Below are 15,408 nucleotides of genomic sequence, written 5' to 3'. Positions count from 1 at the left end.
GAAAATACATAAAGCGCTTCAAATAACACCTCACACATGAATGCTCACTCATCATTATGGATGATGAAGATGATGATTTTTTCCCTGCCCTTACCTATGTACTCCATAGGGCTGTAGTTTTTGATCTTGTCTTCTCATGGTAGGTCACAGAGTTAGCCTTCAGAAAAGCAAACAAATTAATAACAAATTAAAGGTAACCTGTGTATCTTGCTGTGGCTTTTCTTCAAATGGTCACATCCCAGAGGGTGGGGGGTGTTCTTTCTCAGAGGCAGGACCCATCTGCACCCCAATTTAAGCATTAGCTTAGCTCTAAGAATACTCAACCAACAATTCTTTTAGTCAGTATTTTCATGCTGGTATATGAGCCTGCTTGTGGCTCAGAATTACTCAATAAGTTTTCCAAACTATCAATCTCACATTTCAGACATGGAAGAACTAACAGTCTACTATATTCAGAGATGATTTTTTGGTCTGTCACTATCACTCCCCCCATCATTTAGTTGAGTAATTTTTTTTTCAGAGTTTAGGACTTTTCATTTGTCCTAAAGTCACTGAAGCAAAACTCATTAAACATTCTGCTTTCCTTTATACCCCCCCCATACAAACAAAACAAAAAACTATTTGTAAGAAAAAAGACAGTTTTGTACATGGGATGAAACAATATAAATTCAAAACTTACAGATAAGGATTAGCTCTATCACTCATCTCTTTAAAAAGTTTATCCAGTCAAAACCAATAGGGTATCTCCTTTGAAATGTCATCTATACGGATTTCCAAGTTGACCACAGGACTGTATACTGTCTTAGAATGCCCTCAGAAGGCTCTGTCATTGAACAAGCACCAGAGTTTAAAAACCCCAGAGTCCTTTCTTTCAAATGGAAGAGGGAAAAACAGGGACAGAAGAAACTATTCAAACTTCATCTCCTTTCCTTGTGGCTTGTGGTCTCCTCCTACCCCTCTGCCTCCTCTGCCGCCACCTCTACCTCTAAAGCCTCCTCTTCCTCCCCCCAAAGCCACCTTCCCCTTTAGGGTTGGCCCAGTCCAAGGTAACTGTGTTTCCATCAATTTCACCATCTTCCATGACCTCTTTGGCAGCTTTGGCATCTTCCTCACTGTTGAAGTCTACAAAACCAGACCCCTTTGGAGGACTATCCTTGCACGGACAGAGTTGTCAAATGATTCTTTTAAGGTTTCTTCAGTGGTATCTTCAGACAGACCTTTGACAAACAGAGTTTTCGATGGCTGGCTTCTTGTGTTAGGCAATCCCCTGGGTCCTTGCAACTCCAGCCTGATTGCTCTGCCCTCAATTTCCCTATTATTACAGGAATTTAAAGCAAACTCTGTAAATGCATACCCTTTAGATTTGCCATTTTGGTTTCTCCAGTTTAATTTCATTGCCAAAAAGTTTTAAACCAGTGAGTTCCAAGGCTTTTTCCAGATCTTCAGCAGATTCAAAATCCACATAGCCAAACTCCCTAGTTGTTCCAATTCTGACATCCACAGTAGCCAGATCATTTTTTGCATACAGTTCACTGATACCAATTTTTAGTTCAGGAGCAGATTTGTTAGAATTCAGGTTTCCAACAAAGAGATTAAACGATGTAGTTGGTTCTGTGCCTTCCACTTTCTGTTTCTTGGCTTTAGGGGCTGCCTTCTGTTTGGCCATTTCCTTCTTTCGTTTTCCAGGTGCTTCTTTGACAAGGCTCTTCTTCTACCTCCTCCTCCTCTTCATCATCCTCTCATCTTCCTCCTCCTCCTCCTCCTCCTCCTTCTCTCCATTCTCCTCAGCCACACTGTTGGCTTTCTTTGGTACAGCTTTTGCAGCAGCTTTCTTTCCTTTGGTTGGTGTGATCTCCATAGCGTCTCCTTCAGAGTCATCTTCCTCCTCCTCATCCTCTTCCTCATCATCTTCATCCTCTTCATCCTCATCCTCATCCTCTGAGGTAGGGACAGCAGCTGCTGCTTTCATCACTGCTGGTACAAATTCATCCTCCTCCTCCTCCTCCTCCTCCTCTTCCTCGATGTCCTCCTCCTCATCATCATCACGCTCTTCCTTCTTGGCATTCTTGCCATTTTTTGCCCCCTTGGCTGGGGTAACAACTCCCTTCTTACCAGGGGACTGCTACCAATGCTTTGCCCAGAGTGGCTTCCTTCTTGCCAGGTGCTGTAACTGCTTTGGCTGGTGTAACTGTCTTCTTGGCTGGTGTGGCTGCTGTCATTTTGCCTGGAGTGACAGCTGCTTTCTTGGCAGGTGTGGTAATTGCCGCCTTTTCTGTTGGGGAAACTACCGCCTTCTTTGCCGGAGTTGTGGTAGCCTTCTTGCTTTTCTTCTGAGGGATGATAACCTCTTCTCCACTGCTGTTATCTTCTTCATCTTCTGACATTTCCTCATCTTCCCTATCTTCTTCTACCTCCTTTGGTAGAGGAGCCTTTTTCTTGGGGTCACCTTGATTTTTACCAGCCTTTGCGAACTTCACCATGATGGCGGGTTATGACGGCTGAGTGTGTGGCAGGAGAGTGGCGCAGATGAACCTAGAGGAACTGAAGCGACGTTGATGGCAGCCCTCGCGTACTGAAGAAGCTGGAGCACGTATGCCTGGCGGCCAGCAATGGCCAGAGACTGAGGCTGGGTAATTTTTATCTTAGGCAATGATGCCTTTTCTCCATGATCATGCCTTCAGAATTCAATGTCATGGCATCTCCATCAATCTTTGAATGCTTTTGCACTTTTATCAAATAAAGAAAAAGCCCCCAGACAGGATTCAAGATGGCGGACTAGAGGGTGGCTGCGTTTCCTGTTGCTCCAGGACTCAGGACTCAAGAAGAGGAGATATAGAGAGACTTGGGACCAACTCAAAGCAGCCAGGTGAGTCTCTCCCTTTGGGGAGGCGTCCCGGAAGGGGCTGTAGCCCCGAATGCAGGGAACTTTGTGAAGTAGAGCTGCCCGGGGAGACGCCCCTCCCCCCGCTGGAGCAGTGAACTGGGACAACTGGGAGCATCAGAGAGGTGGCTGCTCAGCATAGCGCTTGGACTCTGCACATCCCACCTGGACTCTGGGAGGCTGCCCAAAGGAGAGCGTGCGCGGTGAGCTGCTTGGACTGAAAGCGACCACCCCTGAACACGGGGGCTGCCCAGAGGAGAAGGAGAAATATGGGCTCAGCACGTCGCTTGGACTTGGAGCAGCTGCGCCAGGGCTCCGGGCGGCTATCCGGTGGAGCAGCGTGGTGAGTGGTTTGGACTCAGAGCATCCGCTCCTAAACACAGGGGGGTTGTCTGGAGAAGGAGGAGGAGTGTGGCGGGGTGCTTGGGCTCAAAGTGACTGCACCAGGGCTACGGGTGGCAGTCGGAATGAGGAGGTGCACAGTGAGTTCCTGGGACTCGTGACGAATGCACCAGATCTCTGGGTGACTGCCTGGTGGAGAAGGAGGTGCGTGGTGGGTCACTTGGACTTAGAGCGACCGCACGGAACACCAGGTGGCTGCCAGAGGAAAAGGCGTGTGGTGGGTCACTGTGACTCGGAGCGACTGTAAGGGGCTCCAGGTGGCTGCTCAGAGGAGGGGCCGCATAGCCAGGCGTTTAGGTGCAGAGCAGGGACCCAGGGCCTAGGTGGCTTCTTGGTGGAAAAGCCGCACAAACTGAGGGGCGGAGCAAAGGCTCCAGGACTGCAGGCAGCTTCTCTGAGGAGAGGCAGCCTAAGGAGATTCGTCTGCGAAGGGCAAGGCCCTTCCCAGGAGGTAGGTCCGGGTCCCTGGGAACATTGCAGAAGAAGGCTGCCCAGCCCAGGTGGTAGTTGTGAATTGAACGGAACCTCTAGGAGGGGAACTGACCAGCGAGACCTCCCCACCGGGTGAGTCCTCCGTCAGGTGAGGTTCTCCCAAAAGGACTGTAAAACCAGAGACACAGGCCCAAACTGGCCTTGCATCAGCCCACATCCTACTTCCCCTTTGGATGACCATTCGTCAGCAAGTGAAGGTACCTCTGCCCACTAGCAGGGAATATACCCCACCAGAAGGCCACCACCCCTAGGGAGTCAGCTTCCTTGTGGAGCACCGCATTATCAACTTCCTCCAAGACTTCAGCCTACTGAAGGCTAAGAGGGGATATACTAGAAATCTTCAGGGATATTATAAGTCAATAGAGGAAATCTGCAATATCACAGCGGTCAACTGATACCTGAACAATATGAGAAAACAAGGAAAGAAAATGCTGCAAACAAATCTAGATGTTACATCAATGAAATCCAACGACAGCATGGCAGAAGAAATGACAGAAAGGGAGTTCAGAATGTACATAATTAAAATGATCAGGGGCCATTTCGTGGACGCCGGGTGAGCTTAGGCATCTGTGGACACTGAGCCGAAGTAGGAGCGGCAAGACCCATCGGATCGTGTGGATTTGAGCCTCCGCATTCCTAACCCATGATCTTGAAATGCATCGTGATTCTTGTCCATTGGACTGTAAGGTTTATGTAGGTTATCTTGGAAACAATGGCAACAAGACCAAATTGGAACGGGCTTTTGGCTACTATGGACCACTCTGAAGTGTGTGGGTTGCTAGGAACCCTCCCGGCTTTGCTTTTGTTGAATTTGAAGATCCCCGAGATGCAGCTGATGCTGTCCGAGAGCTAGATGGAAGAACACTTTGTGGCTGCCATGTAAGAGTGGAACTGTCGAATGGTGAAAAAAGAAGTCGAAATCGTGGCCCACCTCCCTCTTGGGGTCATCGCCCTCGAGATGATTATCGTAGGAGGAGTCCTCCACCCCGCCGCAGATCTCCAAGAAGGAGAAGCTTCTCTCGCAGCCAGAGCAGGTCCCTTTCTAGAGATAGGAGAAGAGAGAGATCACTGTCTCGGGAGAGAAATCACAAGCCGTCCCGATCCTTCTCTAGGTCTCGTAGCCGATCTAGGTCAAATGAAAGGAAATAGAAGACCAGTTTGCAAGAGAAGTGCTGTACAGGAAATAACTTCATTTGACAGGAGTATGTACAGAAAATTCAAGTTTTGTTTGAGACTTCATAAGCTTGGTGCATTTTTAAGATGTTTCAGCTGTTCAAATTTATTTGTCTCTTGGAACAGTGACACATAACGATGTAATTCCCTATGGTTTGAAATGGATCATATGAGGCATGTAATACCAAGAATTGTTACTTTACAATGTTCCCTTAAGCAAAATTGAATTTGCTTTGAACTTTACTCTTGCATAGACTGAAAATAAACCTCTAAATCCTGCCCAGCTAAAGTGTGATGTTCTAATGTTACAGGAACAAAACTGGCAAAAAATCAAACCAAGATTTACTTTTTTTCATAGCTGGAATATAGTATGCAGGTGTAGATGAATAAGCAGTCTTGAAATGCAGCTGTGAACACAGGCAAGCAGGTAAAGATGAAATCGGCACTATTAAACTAGAGGTTTTATAAAATCCAACTAGTCTTCACACTGGGCACAGGTTGCCTAGCTGGTATAGAATCTGTTTCAAGAAAGTTTACCTTTGCTTATGTAGGTCATAAGTTCTTATGTGATTGCTTATATGTGAATACATAGCTATTTGTAACATTCATTATTTGGAAATTTGACATTTTAAAATACCAATGTCCTGCCAGTTTAAGGGTACATTGTAGAGCTGAACTTCTAAGTTACTATGCAAGATTTTTTTTTCATGCTGTCATTTGTAATATGTTTTGTGAGAATCCTTGGGATTAAGGTTTTGGTTACAAAAAAAAATTTTAAAAAAAATAATAAAATGATCAGGGAAGCAAATGACGAGATGCAAGAGCAAATGCAGGCACTGAATGATCGCACCAATCAACAGTTAAAAGAGCAAATACAGGAAGCAAAAGATCATTTCAATAAAGAGTTAGAGATATTGAAAAAAAACCAAACAGAAATCCTTGAAATGAAGGAAACAATAAACCAAATTAAGAACTCCATAGAAAGCATAACCAATAGGATAGAACACCTGGAAGACAGAACCTCAGATATGGAAGACAAAATATTTAACCTTGAAAACAAAGTGGACCAAACAGAGAAGATGGTAAGAAATCATGAACAGAATCTCCAAGAACTATGGGATATCATGAAAAGGCCAAATTTAAGAATTATTGGGATTGAGGACGGCTTAGAGAAACAGACCAAAGGAATGAACAATCTATTCAATGAAATACTATCAGAAAATTTCCCAAATCTGAAGAATGAAATGGAAGCTCAAGTACAGGAGGCTTATAGGACTCCAAATATACAAAATTACAACAGACCCAAACCAAGGCACATTATTATGAAAATACCTAACATACAAAATAAAGACAGAATTTTAAAGGCCACAAGAGAGAGGAATCAAATTACATTCAGGGGGAAACCAATACGGATATCAGCAGATTTTTCAATCCAGACGCTAAAAGCTAGAAGGGCCTGGAACAACATTTTTCAAGCCCTGAAAGAAAATGGATGCCAACCAAGAATCTTATACCCAGCAAAACTTACCTTCAAATTTGACGATGAAATAAAATCCTTCCATGATAAACAAGCGCTAAAAGAATTTACAAAAAGAAAGCCAGCATTACAGAACATTCTCAGCAAAATATTCCATGAGGAAGAGATGAAAAACAAAGAAGCAAATCAGCAAAGGGAGGAACTATCCTAAAGGAATTGTCAAATAAAGGAAGAACCAAGTCGTGTCAAAATAAATAAATAAATAAATAAAATGAACCAAATGACCGGGAATACTAATCATATCTCAATAATAACCCTGAATATTAAGGGCCTGAACTCATCAATCAAAAGACATAGACTGGCAGATTGGATCAAAAAGAAAGATCCAACAATATGTTGCCTGCAAGAGACTAACCTCATAGAAAGAGATACCCATAGACTAAAGGTGAAAGGATGGGGAAAAACATACCATGCACATGGACTCAGCAAAAAAGCTGGGGTATCCATCCTCATTTCAGATAATGTGGACTTCAAGTCAAAGTTAGTCAGAAGGGACAAAGAAGGACATTACATATTGCTTAAGGGAACCATAAATCAGCAAGACATAACAATCATAAACATCTATGCCCCAAACAGTGGCTCATCCATGTATGTCAAACAAATCCTTCTCAATTTCAGAAACCAAATAGACCATAACACAATAATACTAGGTGATTTTAACACACCTCTCTCACCACTGGACAGATCTTCCAAACAAAAATTGAACAAAGAAATCATAGACCTCAATAACACAATCAATAATTTAGACTTAACAGACATTTATAGAATATACCATCCAACCAAGAGTGAATACACTTTCTTCTCAGCAGCACATGGATCCTTCTCTAAAATAGACCATATATTATGCCACAAAGCTAATGTTAGCAAATACAAGAAGATAGAGACACTACCATGTATTCTATCAGATCATAATGGATTGAAGTTAGAAATAAATGAAAGAGTAAAACACAGAAACTATTCCAACATCTGGAGATTAAACAATATGCTATTATATGATGAATGGATAACAGAAGATATTAGGAAGGAAATTAAAAAATTCTTAGAGGTAAATGAGAACAAAGAAACATCATATCAAAATCTCTGGGACACTATGAAAGCAGTACTTAGAGGGAAATTTATTTCATGGAGCACATTTAATAAAAGAAGTAAAACTCAACAAATAAACGACCTAACACTACAGCTCAAAGCCCTAGAAAAAGAAGAACAGAACAGCACCAAAAGTAGTAGAAGACAGGAAATAGTTAAACTCAGAGCTGAAATCAATGAAATTGAAACAAAAGAAACAATACAAAAAATTGACAAAATAAATAGTTGGTTCTTTCACAAAATAAACAAAATTGATAAACCCTTAGCCACTCTAACAAAGACAAGAGAAAACCCAAATCACTAAAATTCGGAATGAACAAGGAAATATCACAACAGACAGGATTGAAATACAAAACATAATTAGAAGCTATTTTGAAAATCTATATTCCAACAAAATAGAAAATTTCGAAGACATCAACAGGTTTCTAGAGACATATGAATTGCCTAAATTGAATGAGGAGGACATACACAATTTAAATAGAACAATTTCAAGTAATGAAGTAGAAGAGGTCATCAAAAGCCTACCAACAAAGAAAAGTCCAGGACCAGATGGGTTCTCAGCCGAGTTCTACAAAACCTTTAAAGAAGAGCTCATTCCAATACTTCTCAAAGTATTCCATGAAATAGAAGAGGAGGGAACCCTCCCAAACTCATTCTATGAAGCCAATATTACCCTGATACCCAAACCAGACAGAGACAAATCGAGGAAAGAAAATTTCAGACCAATATCATTAATGAACATTGACGCAAAAATTCTCAATAAAATCTTAGCAAATCGCATCCAAAAATATATTAAAAAGATAGTGCACCACAATCAATTGGGTTTTATCCCAGGGATGCAAGGTTGGTTCAACATCCGGAAATCAATAAATGTAATTCACCATATCAATAGACTTAAAGTCAAGAATCACATGATTATTTCAATAGATGCAGAAAAAGCATTTGATAAAATACAGCACCCCTTCATGCTCAAAACACTAGAAAAAATAGGGATAGTGGGAACATTCCTTAACATTGTAAAGGCCATCTATGCTAAGCCCATGGCTAATATCATTCTAAACGGTGAAAAACTGAAAGCATTCCCCCTAAAAACTGGAACAAGACAGGGATGCCCTCTTTCACCACTCCTATTCAATATCGTTCTTGAGACTCTAGCCAGAGCAATTAGACAGACCAAGGAAATTAAAGGAATACGAATAGGAAAAGAAGAACTCAAACTATCCCTATTTGGGGATGATATGATTATATACTTAGAGGAACCAGGAAATTCCACCAGAAAACTTTTAGAACTCATAAGTGAATTCAGTAAAGTAGAAAGTTACAAGATCAATGGTCATAAATCCAATGCATTTTTATACATAAGTGATGAATCCTCAGAAAGAGAAATTATGAAAACTACCCCATTCACGATACCATCGAAAAAAATAAAATACTTGGGAATCAATCTCACAAAAGAGGTGAAAGACCTCTACAATGAGAACTACAGAACACTAAAGAAAGAAATTAAAGAAAACCTTAGAAGATGGAAAGATCTCCCATGTTCTTGGATAGGCAGAATTAATATTGTCAAAATGGCCATACTACCAAAATTGCTATACAGATTCAATGCAATTCCAATTAAAATCCAATGATGTACCTTACAGAAATAGAGTAAGCAATTATGAAATTCATCTGGAAGAATAAGAAACCCAGAATAGCTAAAGCAATCCTTCGCAGAAAAAATGAAGCAGGGGGTATCGCAATACCCAAACTCAACTTTATTACAAAGCAATAGTAACAAAGACGGCATGGTATTGGTACCAAAATAGACAGGTAGATCAATGGTACAGAATAGAGGACACGGACACAAACCCAAATAAATACAACTTTCTAATACTAGACAAAGGTGCCAAAAATATGCAATGGAGAAAAGAGAGCCTCTTCAACAAATGGTGCTGGGAAAATTGGAAATCCATATGCAACAGAATGAAACTAAACCCATATCTCTCACCCTGCACAAAACTCAACTCAAAATGGATTAAGGACCTTGGAATCAGACCAGAGACTCTGCAGATTATAGAAGAAAAAGTAGGTCCCGATCTTCAACATGTCGGCCTAGGACCAGACTTCCTCAACAGGACTCCCATAGCACAAGAAATAAAAGCAAGAATCAATAACTGGGATAGATTCAAACTAAAAAGCTTTCTCTCAGCAAAGGAAACTATCAGTAATGTGAAGAAAGAGCCTACAGAGTGGGAGAATATCTTTGCCAATCATACTTCAGATAGAGCACTAATCTCCAGAATGTATAAAGAACTCAAAAAACTCTACACCAAGAATACAAATAATCCAGTCGACAAATGGGCTAAGGAAATGAACAGACACTTCACAGAAGAAGATGTACAAGCAATCAACAAACATATGAAAAAATGTTCAACATCTCTAGCAATAAGAGAAATGCAAATCAAAACCACCCTAAGATTCCATCTCACCCCAATTAGAATGGCGATTATCAAAAATACAAGCAACAGGTGTTGGCGAGGATGTGGGGAGAAATTTACACTCATACATTGCTGGTGGGGCTGCAAATTAGTGCAGCCACTCTGGAAAGCAGTGTGGAGATTCCTTAGAAAACTTGGAATGGAACCACCATTTGACCCAGCTATCCCACTCCTTGGTCTATACCCAAAGGACTTAAAATCAGCATACTACAGAGATACAGCCACATCAATGTTCATAGCTGCTCAATTCACAATAGCCAGATTGTGGAACCAACCTAGATGTCCTTCAATTGATGAGTGGATAAAGAAACTGTGGTGTATATATATACAATGGAATATTACTCTGCCATAAAGAATGATAAAATTATAGCATTTGCAGGCAAATGGATGAAATTGGAGACCATTATGCTAAGTGAGATAAGCCAATCTCAAAAAACCAAAGGACGAATGTTCTCGCTGATAAGTGGATGATGACACATAAGGGGGAGGGTGGGGGGTGTTAGTGTTAGGGTTAGGGTTAGAGTTAGCGAGGGGGAAAAGAATGGAAGAAGAAAGGACTGTTTAGAGGGAAAAGAAGGGTGGGAGGGGTGGGGGGGAAGGGAAAAAATAATAGACTGAATCAAACAACATTACTATATGTAAATTTATGATTAAACAAATGGTATGCCTTTAACCCATGTACAAACAAACAACATGTATCCCATTTGTTTACAATAAAAAAATAAATAAAATAAATAAAATTTAAAAAAAGCCCCCAGAATTATTTGCACACACTTGTGCCTCTGTGGGGAACTGGGAGCAAGAAGGTTTCAGTCATTTGTGCCACAGTCTCTTACTTCCCAGGATCATCCTACCCAACAGGACCACCAAAAAGTGATGGGTAGAAATTATTTTGTAATAGTTGAGAGCCTTATAATCATGTAGTACCTTATTGTACAATATATTCTAATATACCTAGGGACACTTGGTACTCACCAAAGCAGAAAATGGAGCTGTCTTCAATAATGGTTGAAATCCCACCCTGAAAAGCCATTTCAGAAAATGGTGGGAGAGTCATAAGCCCCTGTTAACAGCCAGGCTGTGCTTCAAAGCAAAGGATCTGGTGAAGGAAATCTATTATTCTTATGATGGAAGGATGTTTGTTAAAATACACAATCCTTATAATATAAGGATTTTGTAGAAATCCTGTTTTGTTTTGTTTTCCTTCTTGACAATGAGTAGCTCAAAGTTTGTCTACCTGTGATTTCAGGAAAGGCACAGCAAGCAATTGTGTGTTTCCAATCAGCTGTTTCTGGTAAGATTTGGCCAGCCCACCCATCCCAAGACCCCCCTCTTTTGCCAGTACTTCAAGATTTGGAACATTTCCCAAAGCTAATTCTGGTGAGATGTGGGGAGTAACTGCTTCTTAGTTAGTTCACCTATGTCTGTTATATGAAGTAGGGAGGACAGTACTTTTTCTGACAGGTAGAAAATTCTACCAGTGGAGAATGAACTTGAAATGTATCAGTGAACTTTTGGAAAGTGCTTACACAATTTAAATTAATAGAGCTGAAAACCCCGACTCAAGTATTTGTTCTCAAGTCCTCAAGATTTCTTTTTAATTTGCAAAGACACATTTTTTTTTCCTTAGAGTTAACTATGAGTATCAGTTTCCCAGGGCTGTGTTAAAAACATTAGGAAGGGTATTTAATTATGTTATGTTAGACTTAAATTTCACTTTTAAAACAATGAAAAACATAACTGGAAGTGGAGTGTGGATATAACTTGGGTTTAAGAAAGGTTAATGAGAAAACTGCAAAATCCCACATCATAGTAAAAAGTTCCATAAAGACTCTGTTCTCTCTCACCCTATCCCCACTTTTTCTTGTTTAATCTTTGAAGGGAGTGATAGAATGATGTTAAATGTGACCCATTATGCTCTCAAGAACTCTACCTGAAAATTAAATGTGCTTGTTTTTCAAAATCTGCTTTGTTTTCTGCGTTACCCACTATTATCTCTCAATAACTAAATTTCCTCTGCCACTAAGTCTCAGAATTGTAACTTGGGAGAGGAGTTAAGCCATGGGTTTAGCCATGCTTTATACTCTTCTTCACCCTGTGACCCAAATGTTGGATTAATGAGGACATATGGCCTGATCCTGCTGATAAAGCCTTGGGGTCAGCCTTGCAGGCCAAACTGACACTTCCCCCTGGTGGTCCCCATTGTTCAGCCTCAGGGCCCTGGGAGATTACCAAGTCCTTCCTCACAGGCAATTGTGTATCTGTCCTTGTATTGCAGTCTGTAAGTCATGGTGGGGTGATGTAAGAGAAGTCAAAATCCACACCGAGAGAAGGGCTTGTCACTTCTATAGGTTCGTTTGGGGGACCTATACCAAAGCATAAGCTTTGGTAACCAACAGCCCTGTGATATGGACGTAGGCCAGGTGGGCCTTCGAAAGCCTCATCAGGGTATCTACACGCTTAATGACTGCCTGTTTATTTTCTGGACTAAAGATCACTACGTATGCACATACAAGAGGACAGGTTTGACATCACAATGGACTGAGGAACAACTGAACCAATTAAGTCTGGAGGGAGATATTGGGAGGGGGAGTCCAGCATCCAAGGGCCTCATTCTTTTTAGTGGTTGCTTCTTTCAATAATGTGGAATTTCTCCAAAGAGATACCAGAGCCTTGGGCAAATCACACTCTATTTATCTCACCTGGATTCCTTGAATGGCAAACCTCTTCAGCTTTATGAGTCTTCATGGTTTGCAAGATACTTTCACATCCATGAGCTCACTGATGTCATATGAATCTAGCACTATTTCTCCTATTTTGCAGATGAGAAAATGAAAGTCCAGACAGTCCAAATGGTTTGTCCAACATCCCACAACTTATAAGGGATGAAACTAGGCCTGGTTTTCCGATCTCCTGGTCTGGACCTCCTACTACTTCTCCCAGTTCCTTCCCACTCCTCTATTAAAAGAAGAGAAAAGAAAAGGGGCAGGAGGGCAGAACCCCTGGTCATACACCATTGCCTGTCTGAGGGTCTGATCCCATCCACAGCTCAGGGGCTTTCTTCCAAGACCCCTCACTGAAGGGCCCTCCAGCCTGCTTGCCACAACAGGTATTGAGTGAGTACAAAGAGGGTAAAAGAGATAACTAACTCTTTCCATGATAATTTTTGTTTCACATCATGATAATGTTCCAAGCTCTACACTAACCCTCTCACTATGAAACTGAACAAAACTATGTTTGGGCATTGGAATACAACTCCAGACTTTGTCTCTGAAGGAAGGGAAACACACAGGTTGAGACCCATGATTGCCCCACCTTTCTACATGAAGTCACTTTCCAGAACACAGTATAGAGAGGTGGAGACCAAATAGACCATGGTCTCACTGAGATGAGCAGTTAGAGATCAGAGTTTGGGCCTGCTGGAAAGACTGGAATATGAGAGGCAGGATGCTGAAGAAGATCAATTTGTGCAGGGAAAGAGCCCCACACATCTGCATAAAGATCCCCTTAAACCTTTGGCTAAATACCAACCTGCTTCTGTACAAAGCAAGACTGTATGAGATCTAGGAAAGAGCAATTGCTAGGGACTGTGAGCTAAATGGAAATTCAAGAGTTTGTGTACAATGAGGGGGTATTAGAGGTTTAATAGCCAGGGCAGAGAGACATCAAGAACTGACTCAGGCATTGAATCAAATCCCCTGAAAAGTTGCCTTCTTGAATAAACTAGCTCCAAAGTGAAGGGAACTCTAGATCCACAAGCTCCAAGGGATCAGAGAGATCTGTAAGGAATTTAACTGCCAGAACAACACCCAGAACTCAAAAAATTAGGAATTCCCAGCACTCAAAAAATTCAGGAACTCAGGAGCATACAATCAAAAAGTTTCAGACATGAAAAGTAGTAGAAAAATGTGCCCCCTAATGAGAAGTAAAATGAGACTATAGAAATAGACCCAGAGGTGACGTCATTGTTGGAATTAGCAGGCAAGGACTTTAAAACAGTTAACATAAATATATTCAAAGGTATTAAGAGAAACCTACCATAATTGGAAATAAGTGGGGAATCTCAAAAAAGAAATTGAAACTGTTAGTGATAAAAAATGGCGATCTCAGTCCCACATGGCACCAGGTTTCCAGTTGAGCTGCAATTTGCCCCAGTGTGCACCTTTCTTTCATGATGGCTTACTGTACGATTCACTTCATCCCCTCTCTGCACCATACTTCCCTTTCCAGATTTCCAGTGCTTCTTTTCATTGTCCTTATTCCCTAAACAATACAGGATAACAACTGTCTACAAAGCATCTGCTTGCATCTACAAGTGACTATTCTTTCAAAGACAAAATGAAGACATGAGTCAATCTAGAGAGTACCAAAAATGGGGTAAGAAGAGTTATGAAAGACATTCATCACTTTCTCCTTTATATTGTAATATTTGTGTGTAGCACATCACAGTAGTCTAGCTCACAGATCCTGTCTGTATGAATCCTGGCTCCATTGCTTGCAATTTATGTGAAATACGTGGGTTGTATTATAGGAGGGCCCATTATAAACAAAGTCCTATATTTCAGCATTCTAACCCAATAAAAGTTTATGTCTTTTGTATAAACAAAAAACAAAAGTCTCCCAGTCAGAAGTTGCTTTCCAAATGATCATTCAGGAGTCCAATTTCCTTCCATCTTGTAGATCCACCACCCCGAAACTCCCAGACTCCTCTGATGGGTCCTCCATACACAGCAGATTTGAGAAGAAAATATAAACCATGATGGAGGACTTTTTATGACCACTTCTGCACACATTGGATTGATCAGAACTCAGTCATGTGGTCACCTTATCTGCAAGGGCACCTGGGAAATATACTCTAGCTAAATGTTCAGGAGAAAGAAAACATGGATATTAGTGATCACAGAGATCACGGTCTCATTGTAAAGGCTTGGTGGAGTTACTTATCTCTAAGCCTCAGTTTCCTTGTCTGTAAATAGGTGCAGGAATGATATGTTATTCATGGGTTTATTGTGGTGGCCACCTGAGTCAGTCCATGTGAAGCTATTAGCAGCTGACCTGGAACCAAGTAAATAATAGAGTCGTGTGTGTGTGTGTGTGTGTGTGTGTATGTGTGTGTGTGTGAGTGTGTGGTGCTGGGGATTGAACCTAGGGCCTTGAGCATGTGAGGCAAGTACTATATCCACTGAGCTATAATCCCAGCCCCGGAACCTAGTAAATATTGAGGAAATATTGACCACTACAATTATCACAACATCTACATTTAATTAATCTTTGTAGTCCCCATAGAATAGTTTCTAACCTTCTGAACCTAAGCCAGGTCTGCTTTAACTTTTTGTCATTGTATTGTTTTTCAGTCA

General features: G+C 41.2%; 2 pseudogenes across 2 annotated transcripts; one reads left to right on the top strand and one right to left on the bottom strand.

Annotated features, from left to right (window-relative positions):
* Positions 1-906: 906 nt before the first annotated feature.
* Positions 907-2,613, bottom strand: LOC306652940 (nucleolin-like; annotated as a pseudogene). Its single transcript has one exon. The product of its transcript is annotated as a nucleolin-like (transcript).
* A 1,704-nt stretch (positions 2,614-4,317) lies between these two features.
* Positions 4,318-5,677, top strand: LOC306649684 (serine/arginine-rich splicing factor 3-like; annotated as a pseudogene). Its single transcript has one exon. The product of its transcript is annotated as a serine/arginine-rich splicing factor 3-like (transcript).
* The last annotated feature ends 9,731 nt before the right edge of the window (positions 5,678-15,408 follow it).

This window comes from Sciurus vulgaris (genome assembly GCF_902686455.1).
Source record: "Sciurus vulgaris genome assembly, chromosome: 2".
Classification (NCBI taxonomy): domain Eukaryota; kingdom Metazoa; phylum Chordata; class Mammalia; order Rodentia; family Sciuridae; genus Sciurus; species Sciurus vulgaris.
Note: the sequence above shows the minus strand (reverse complement) of the source record. Positions and strands in the feature narration are given on the sequence as shown.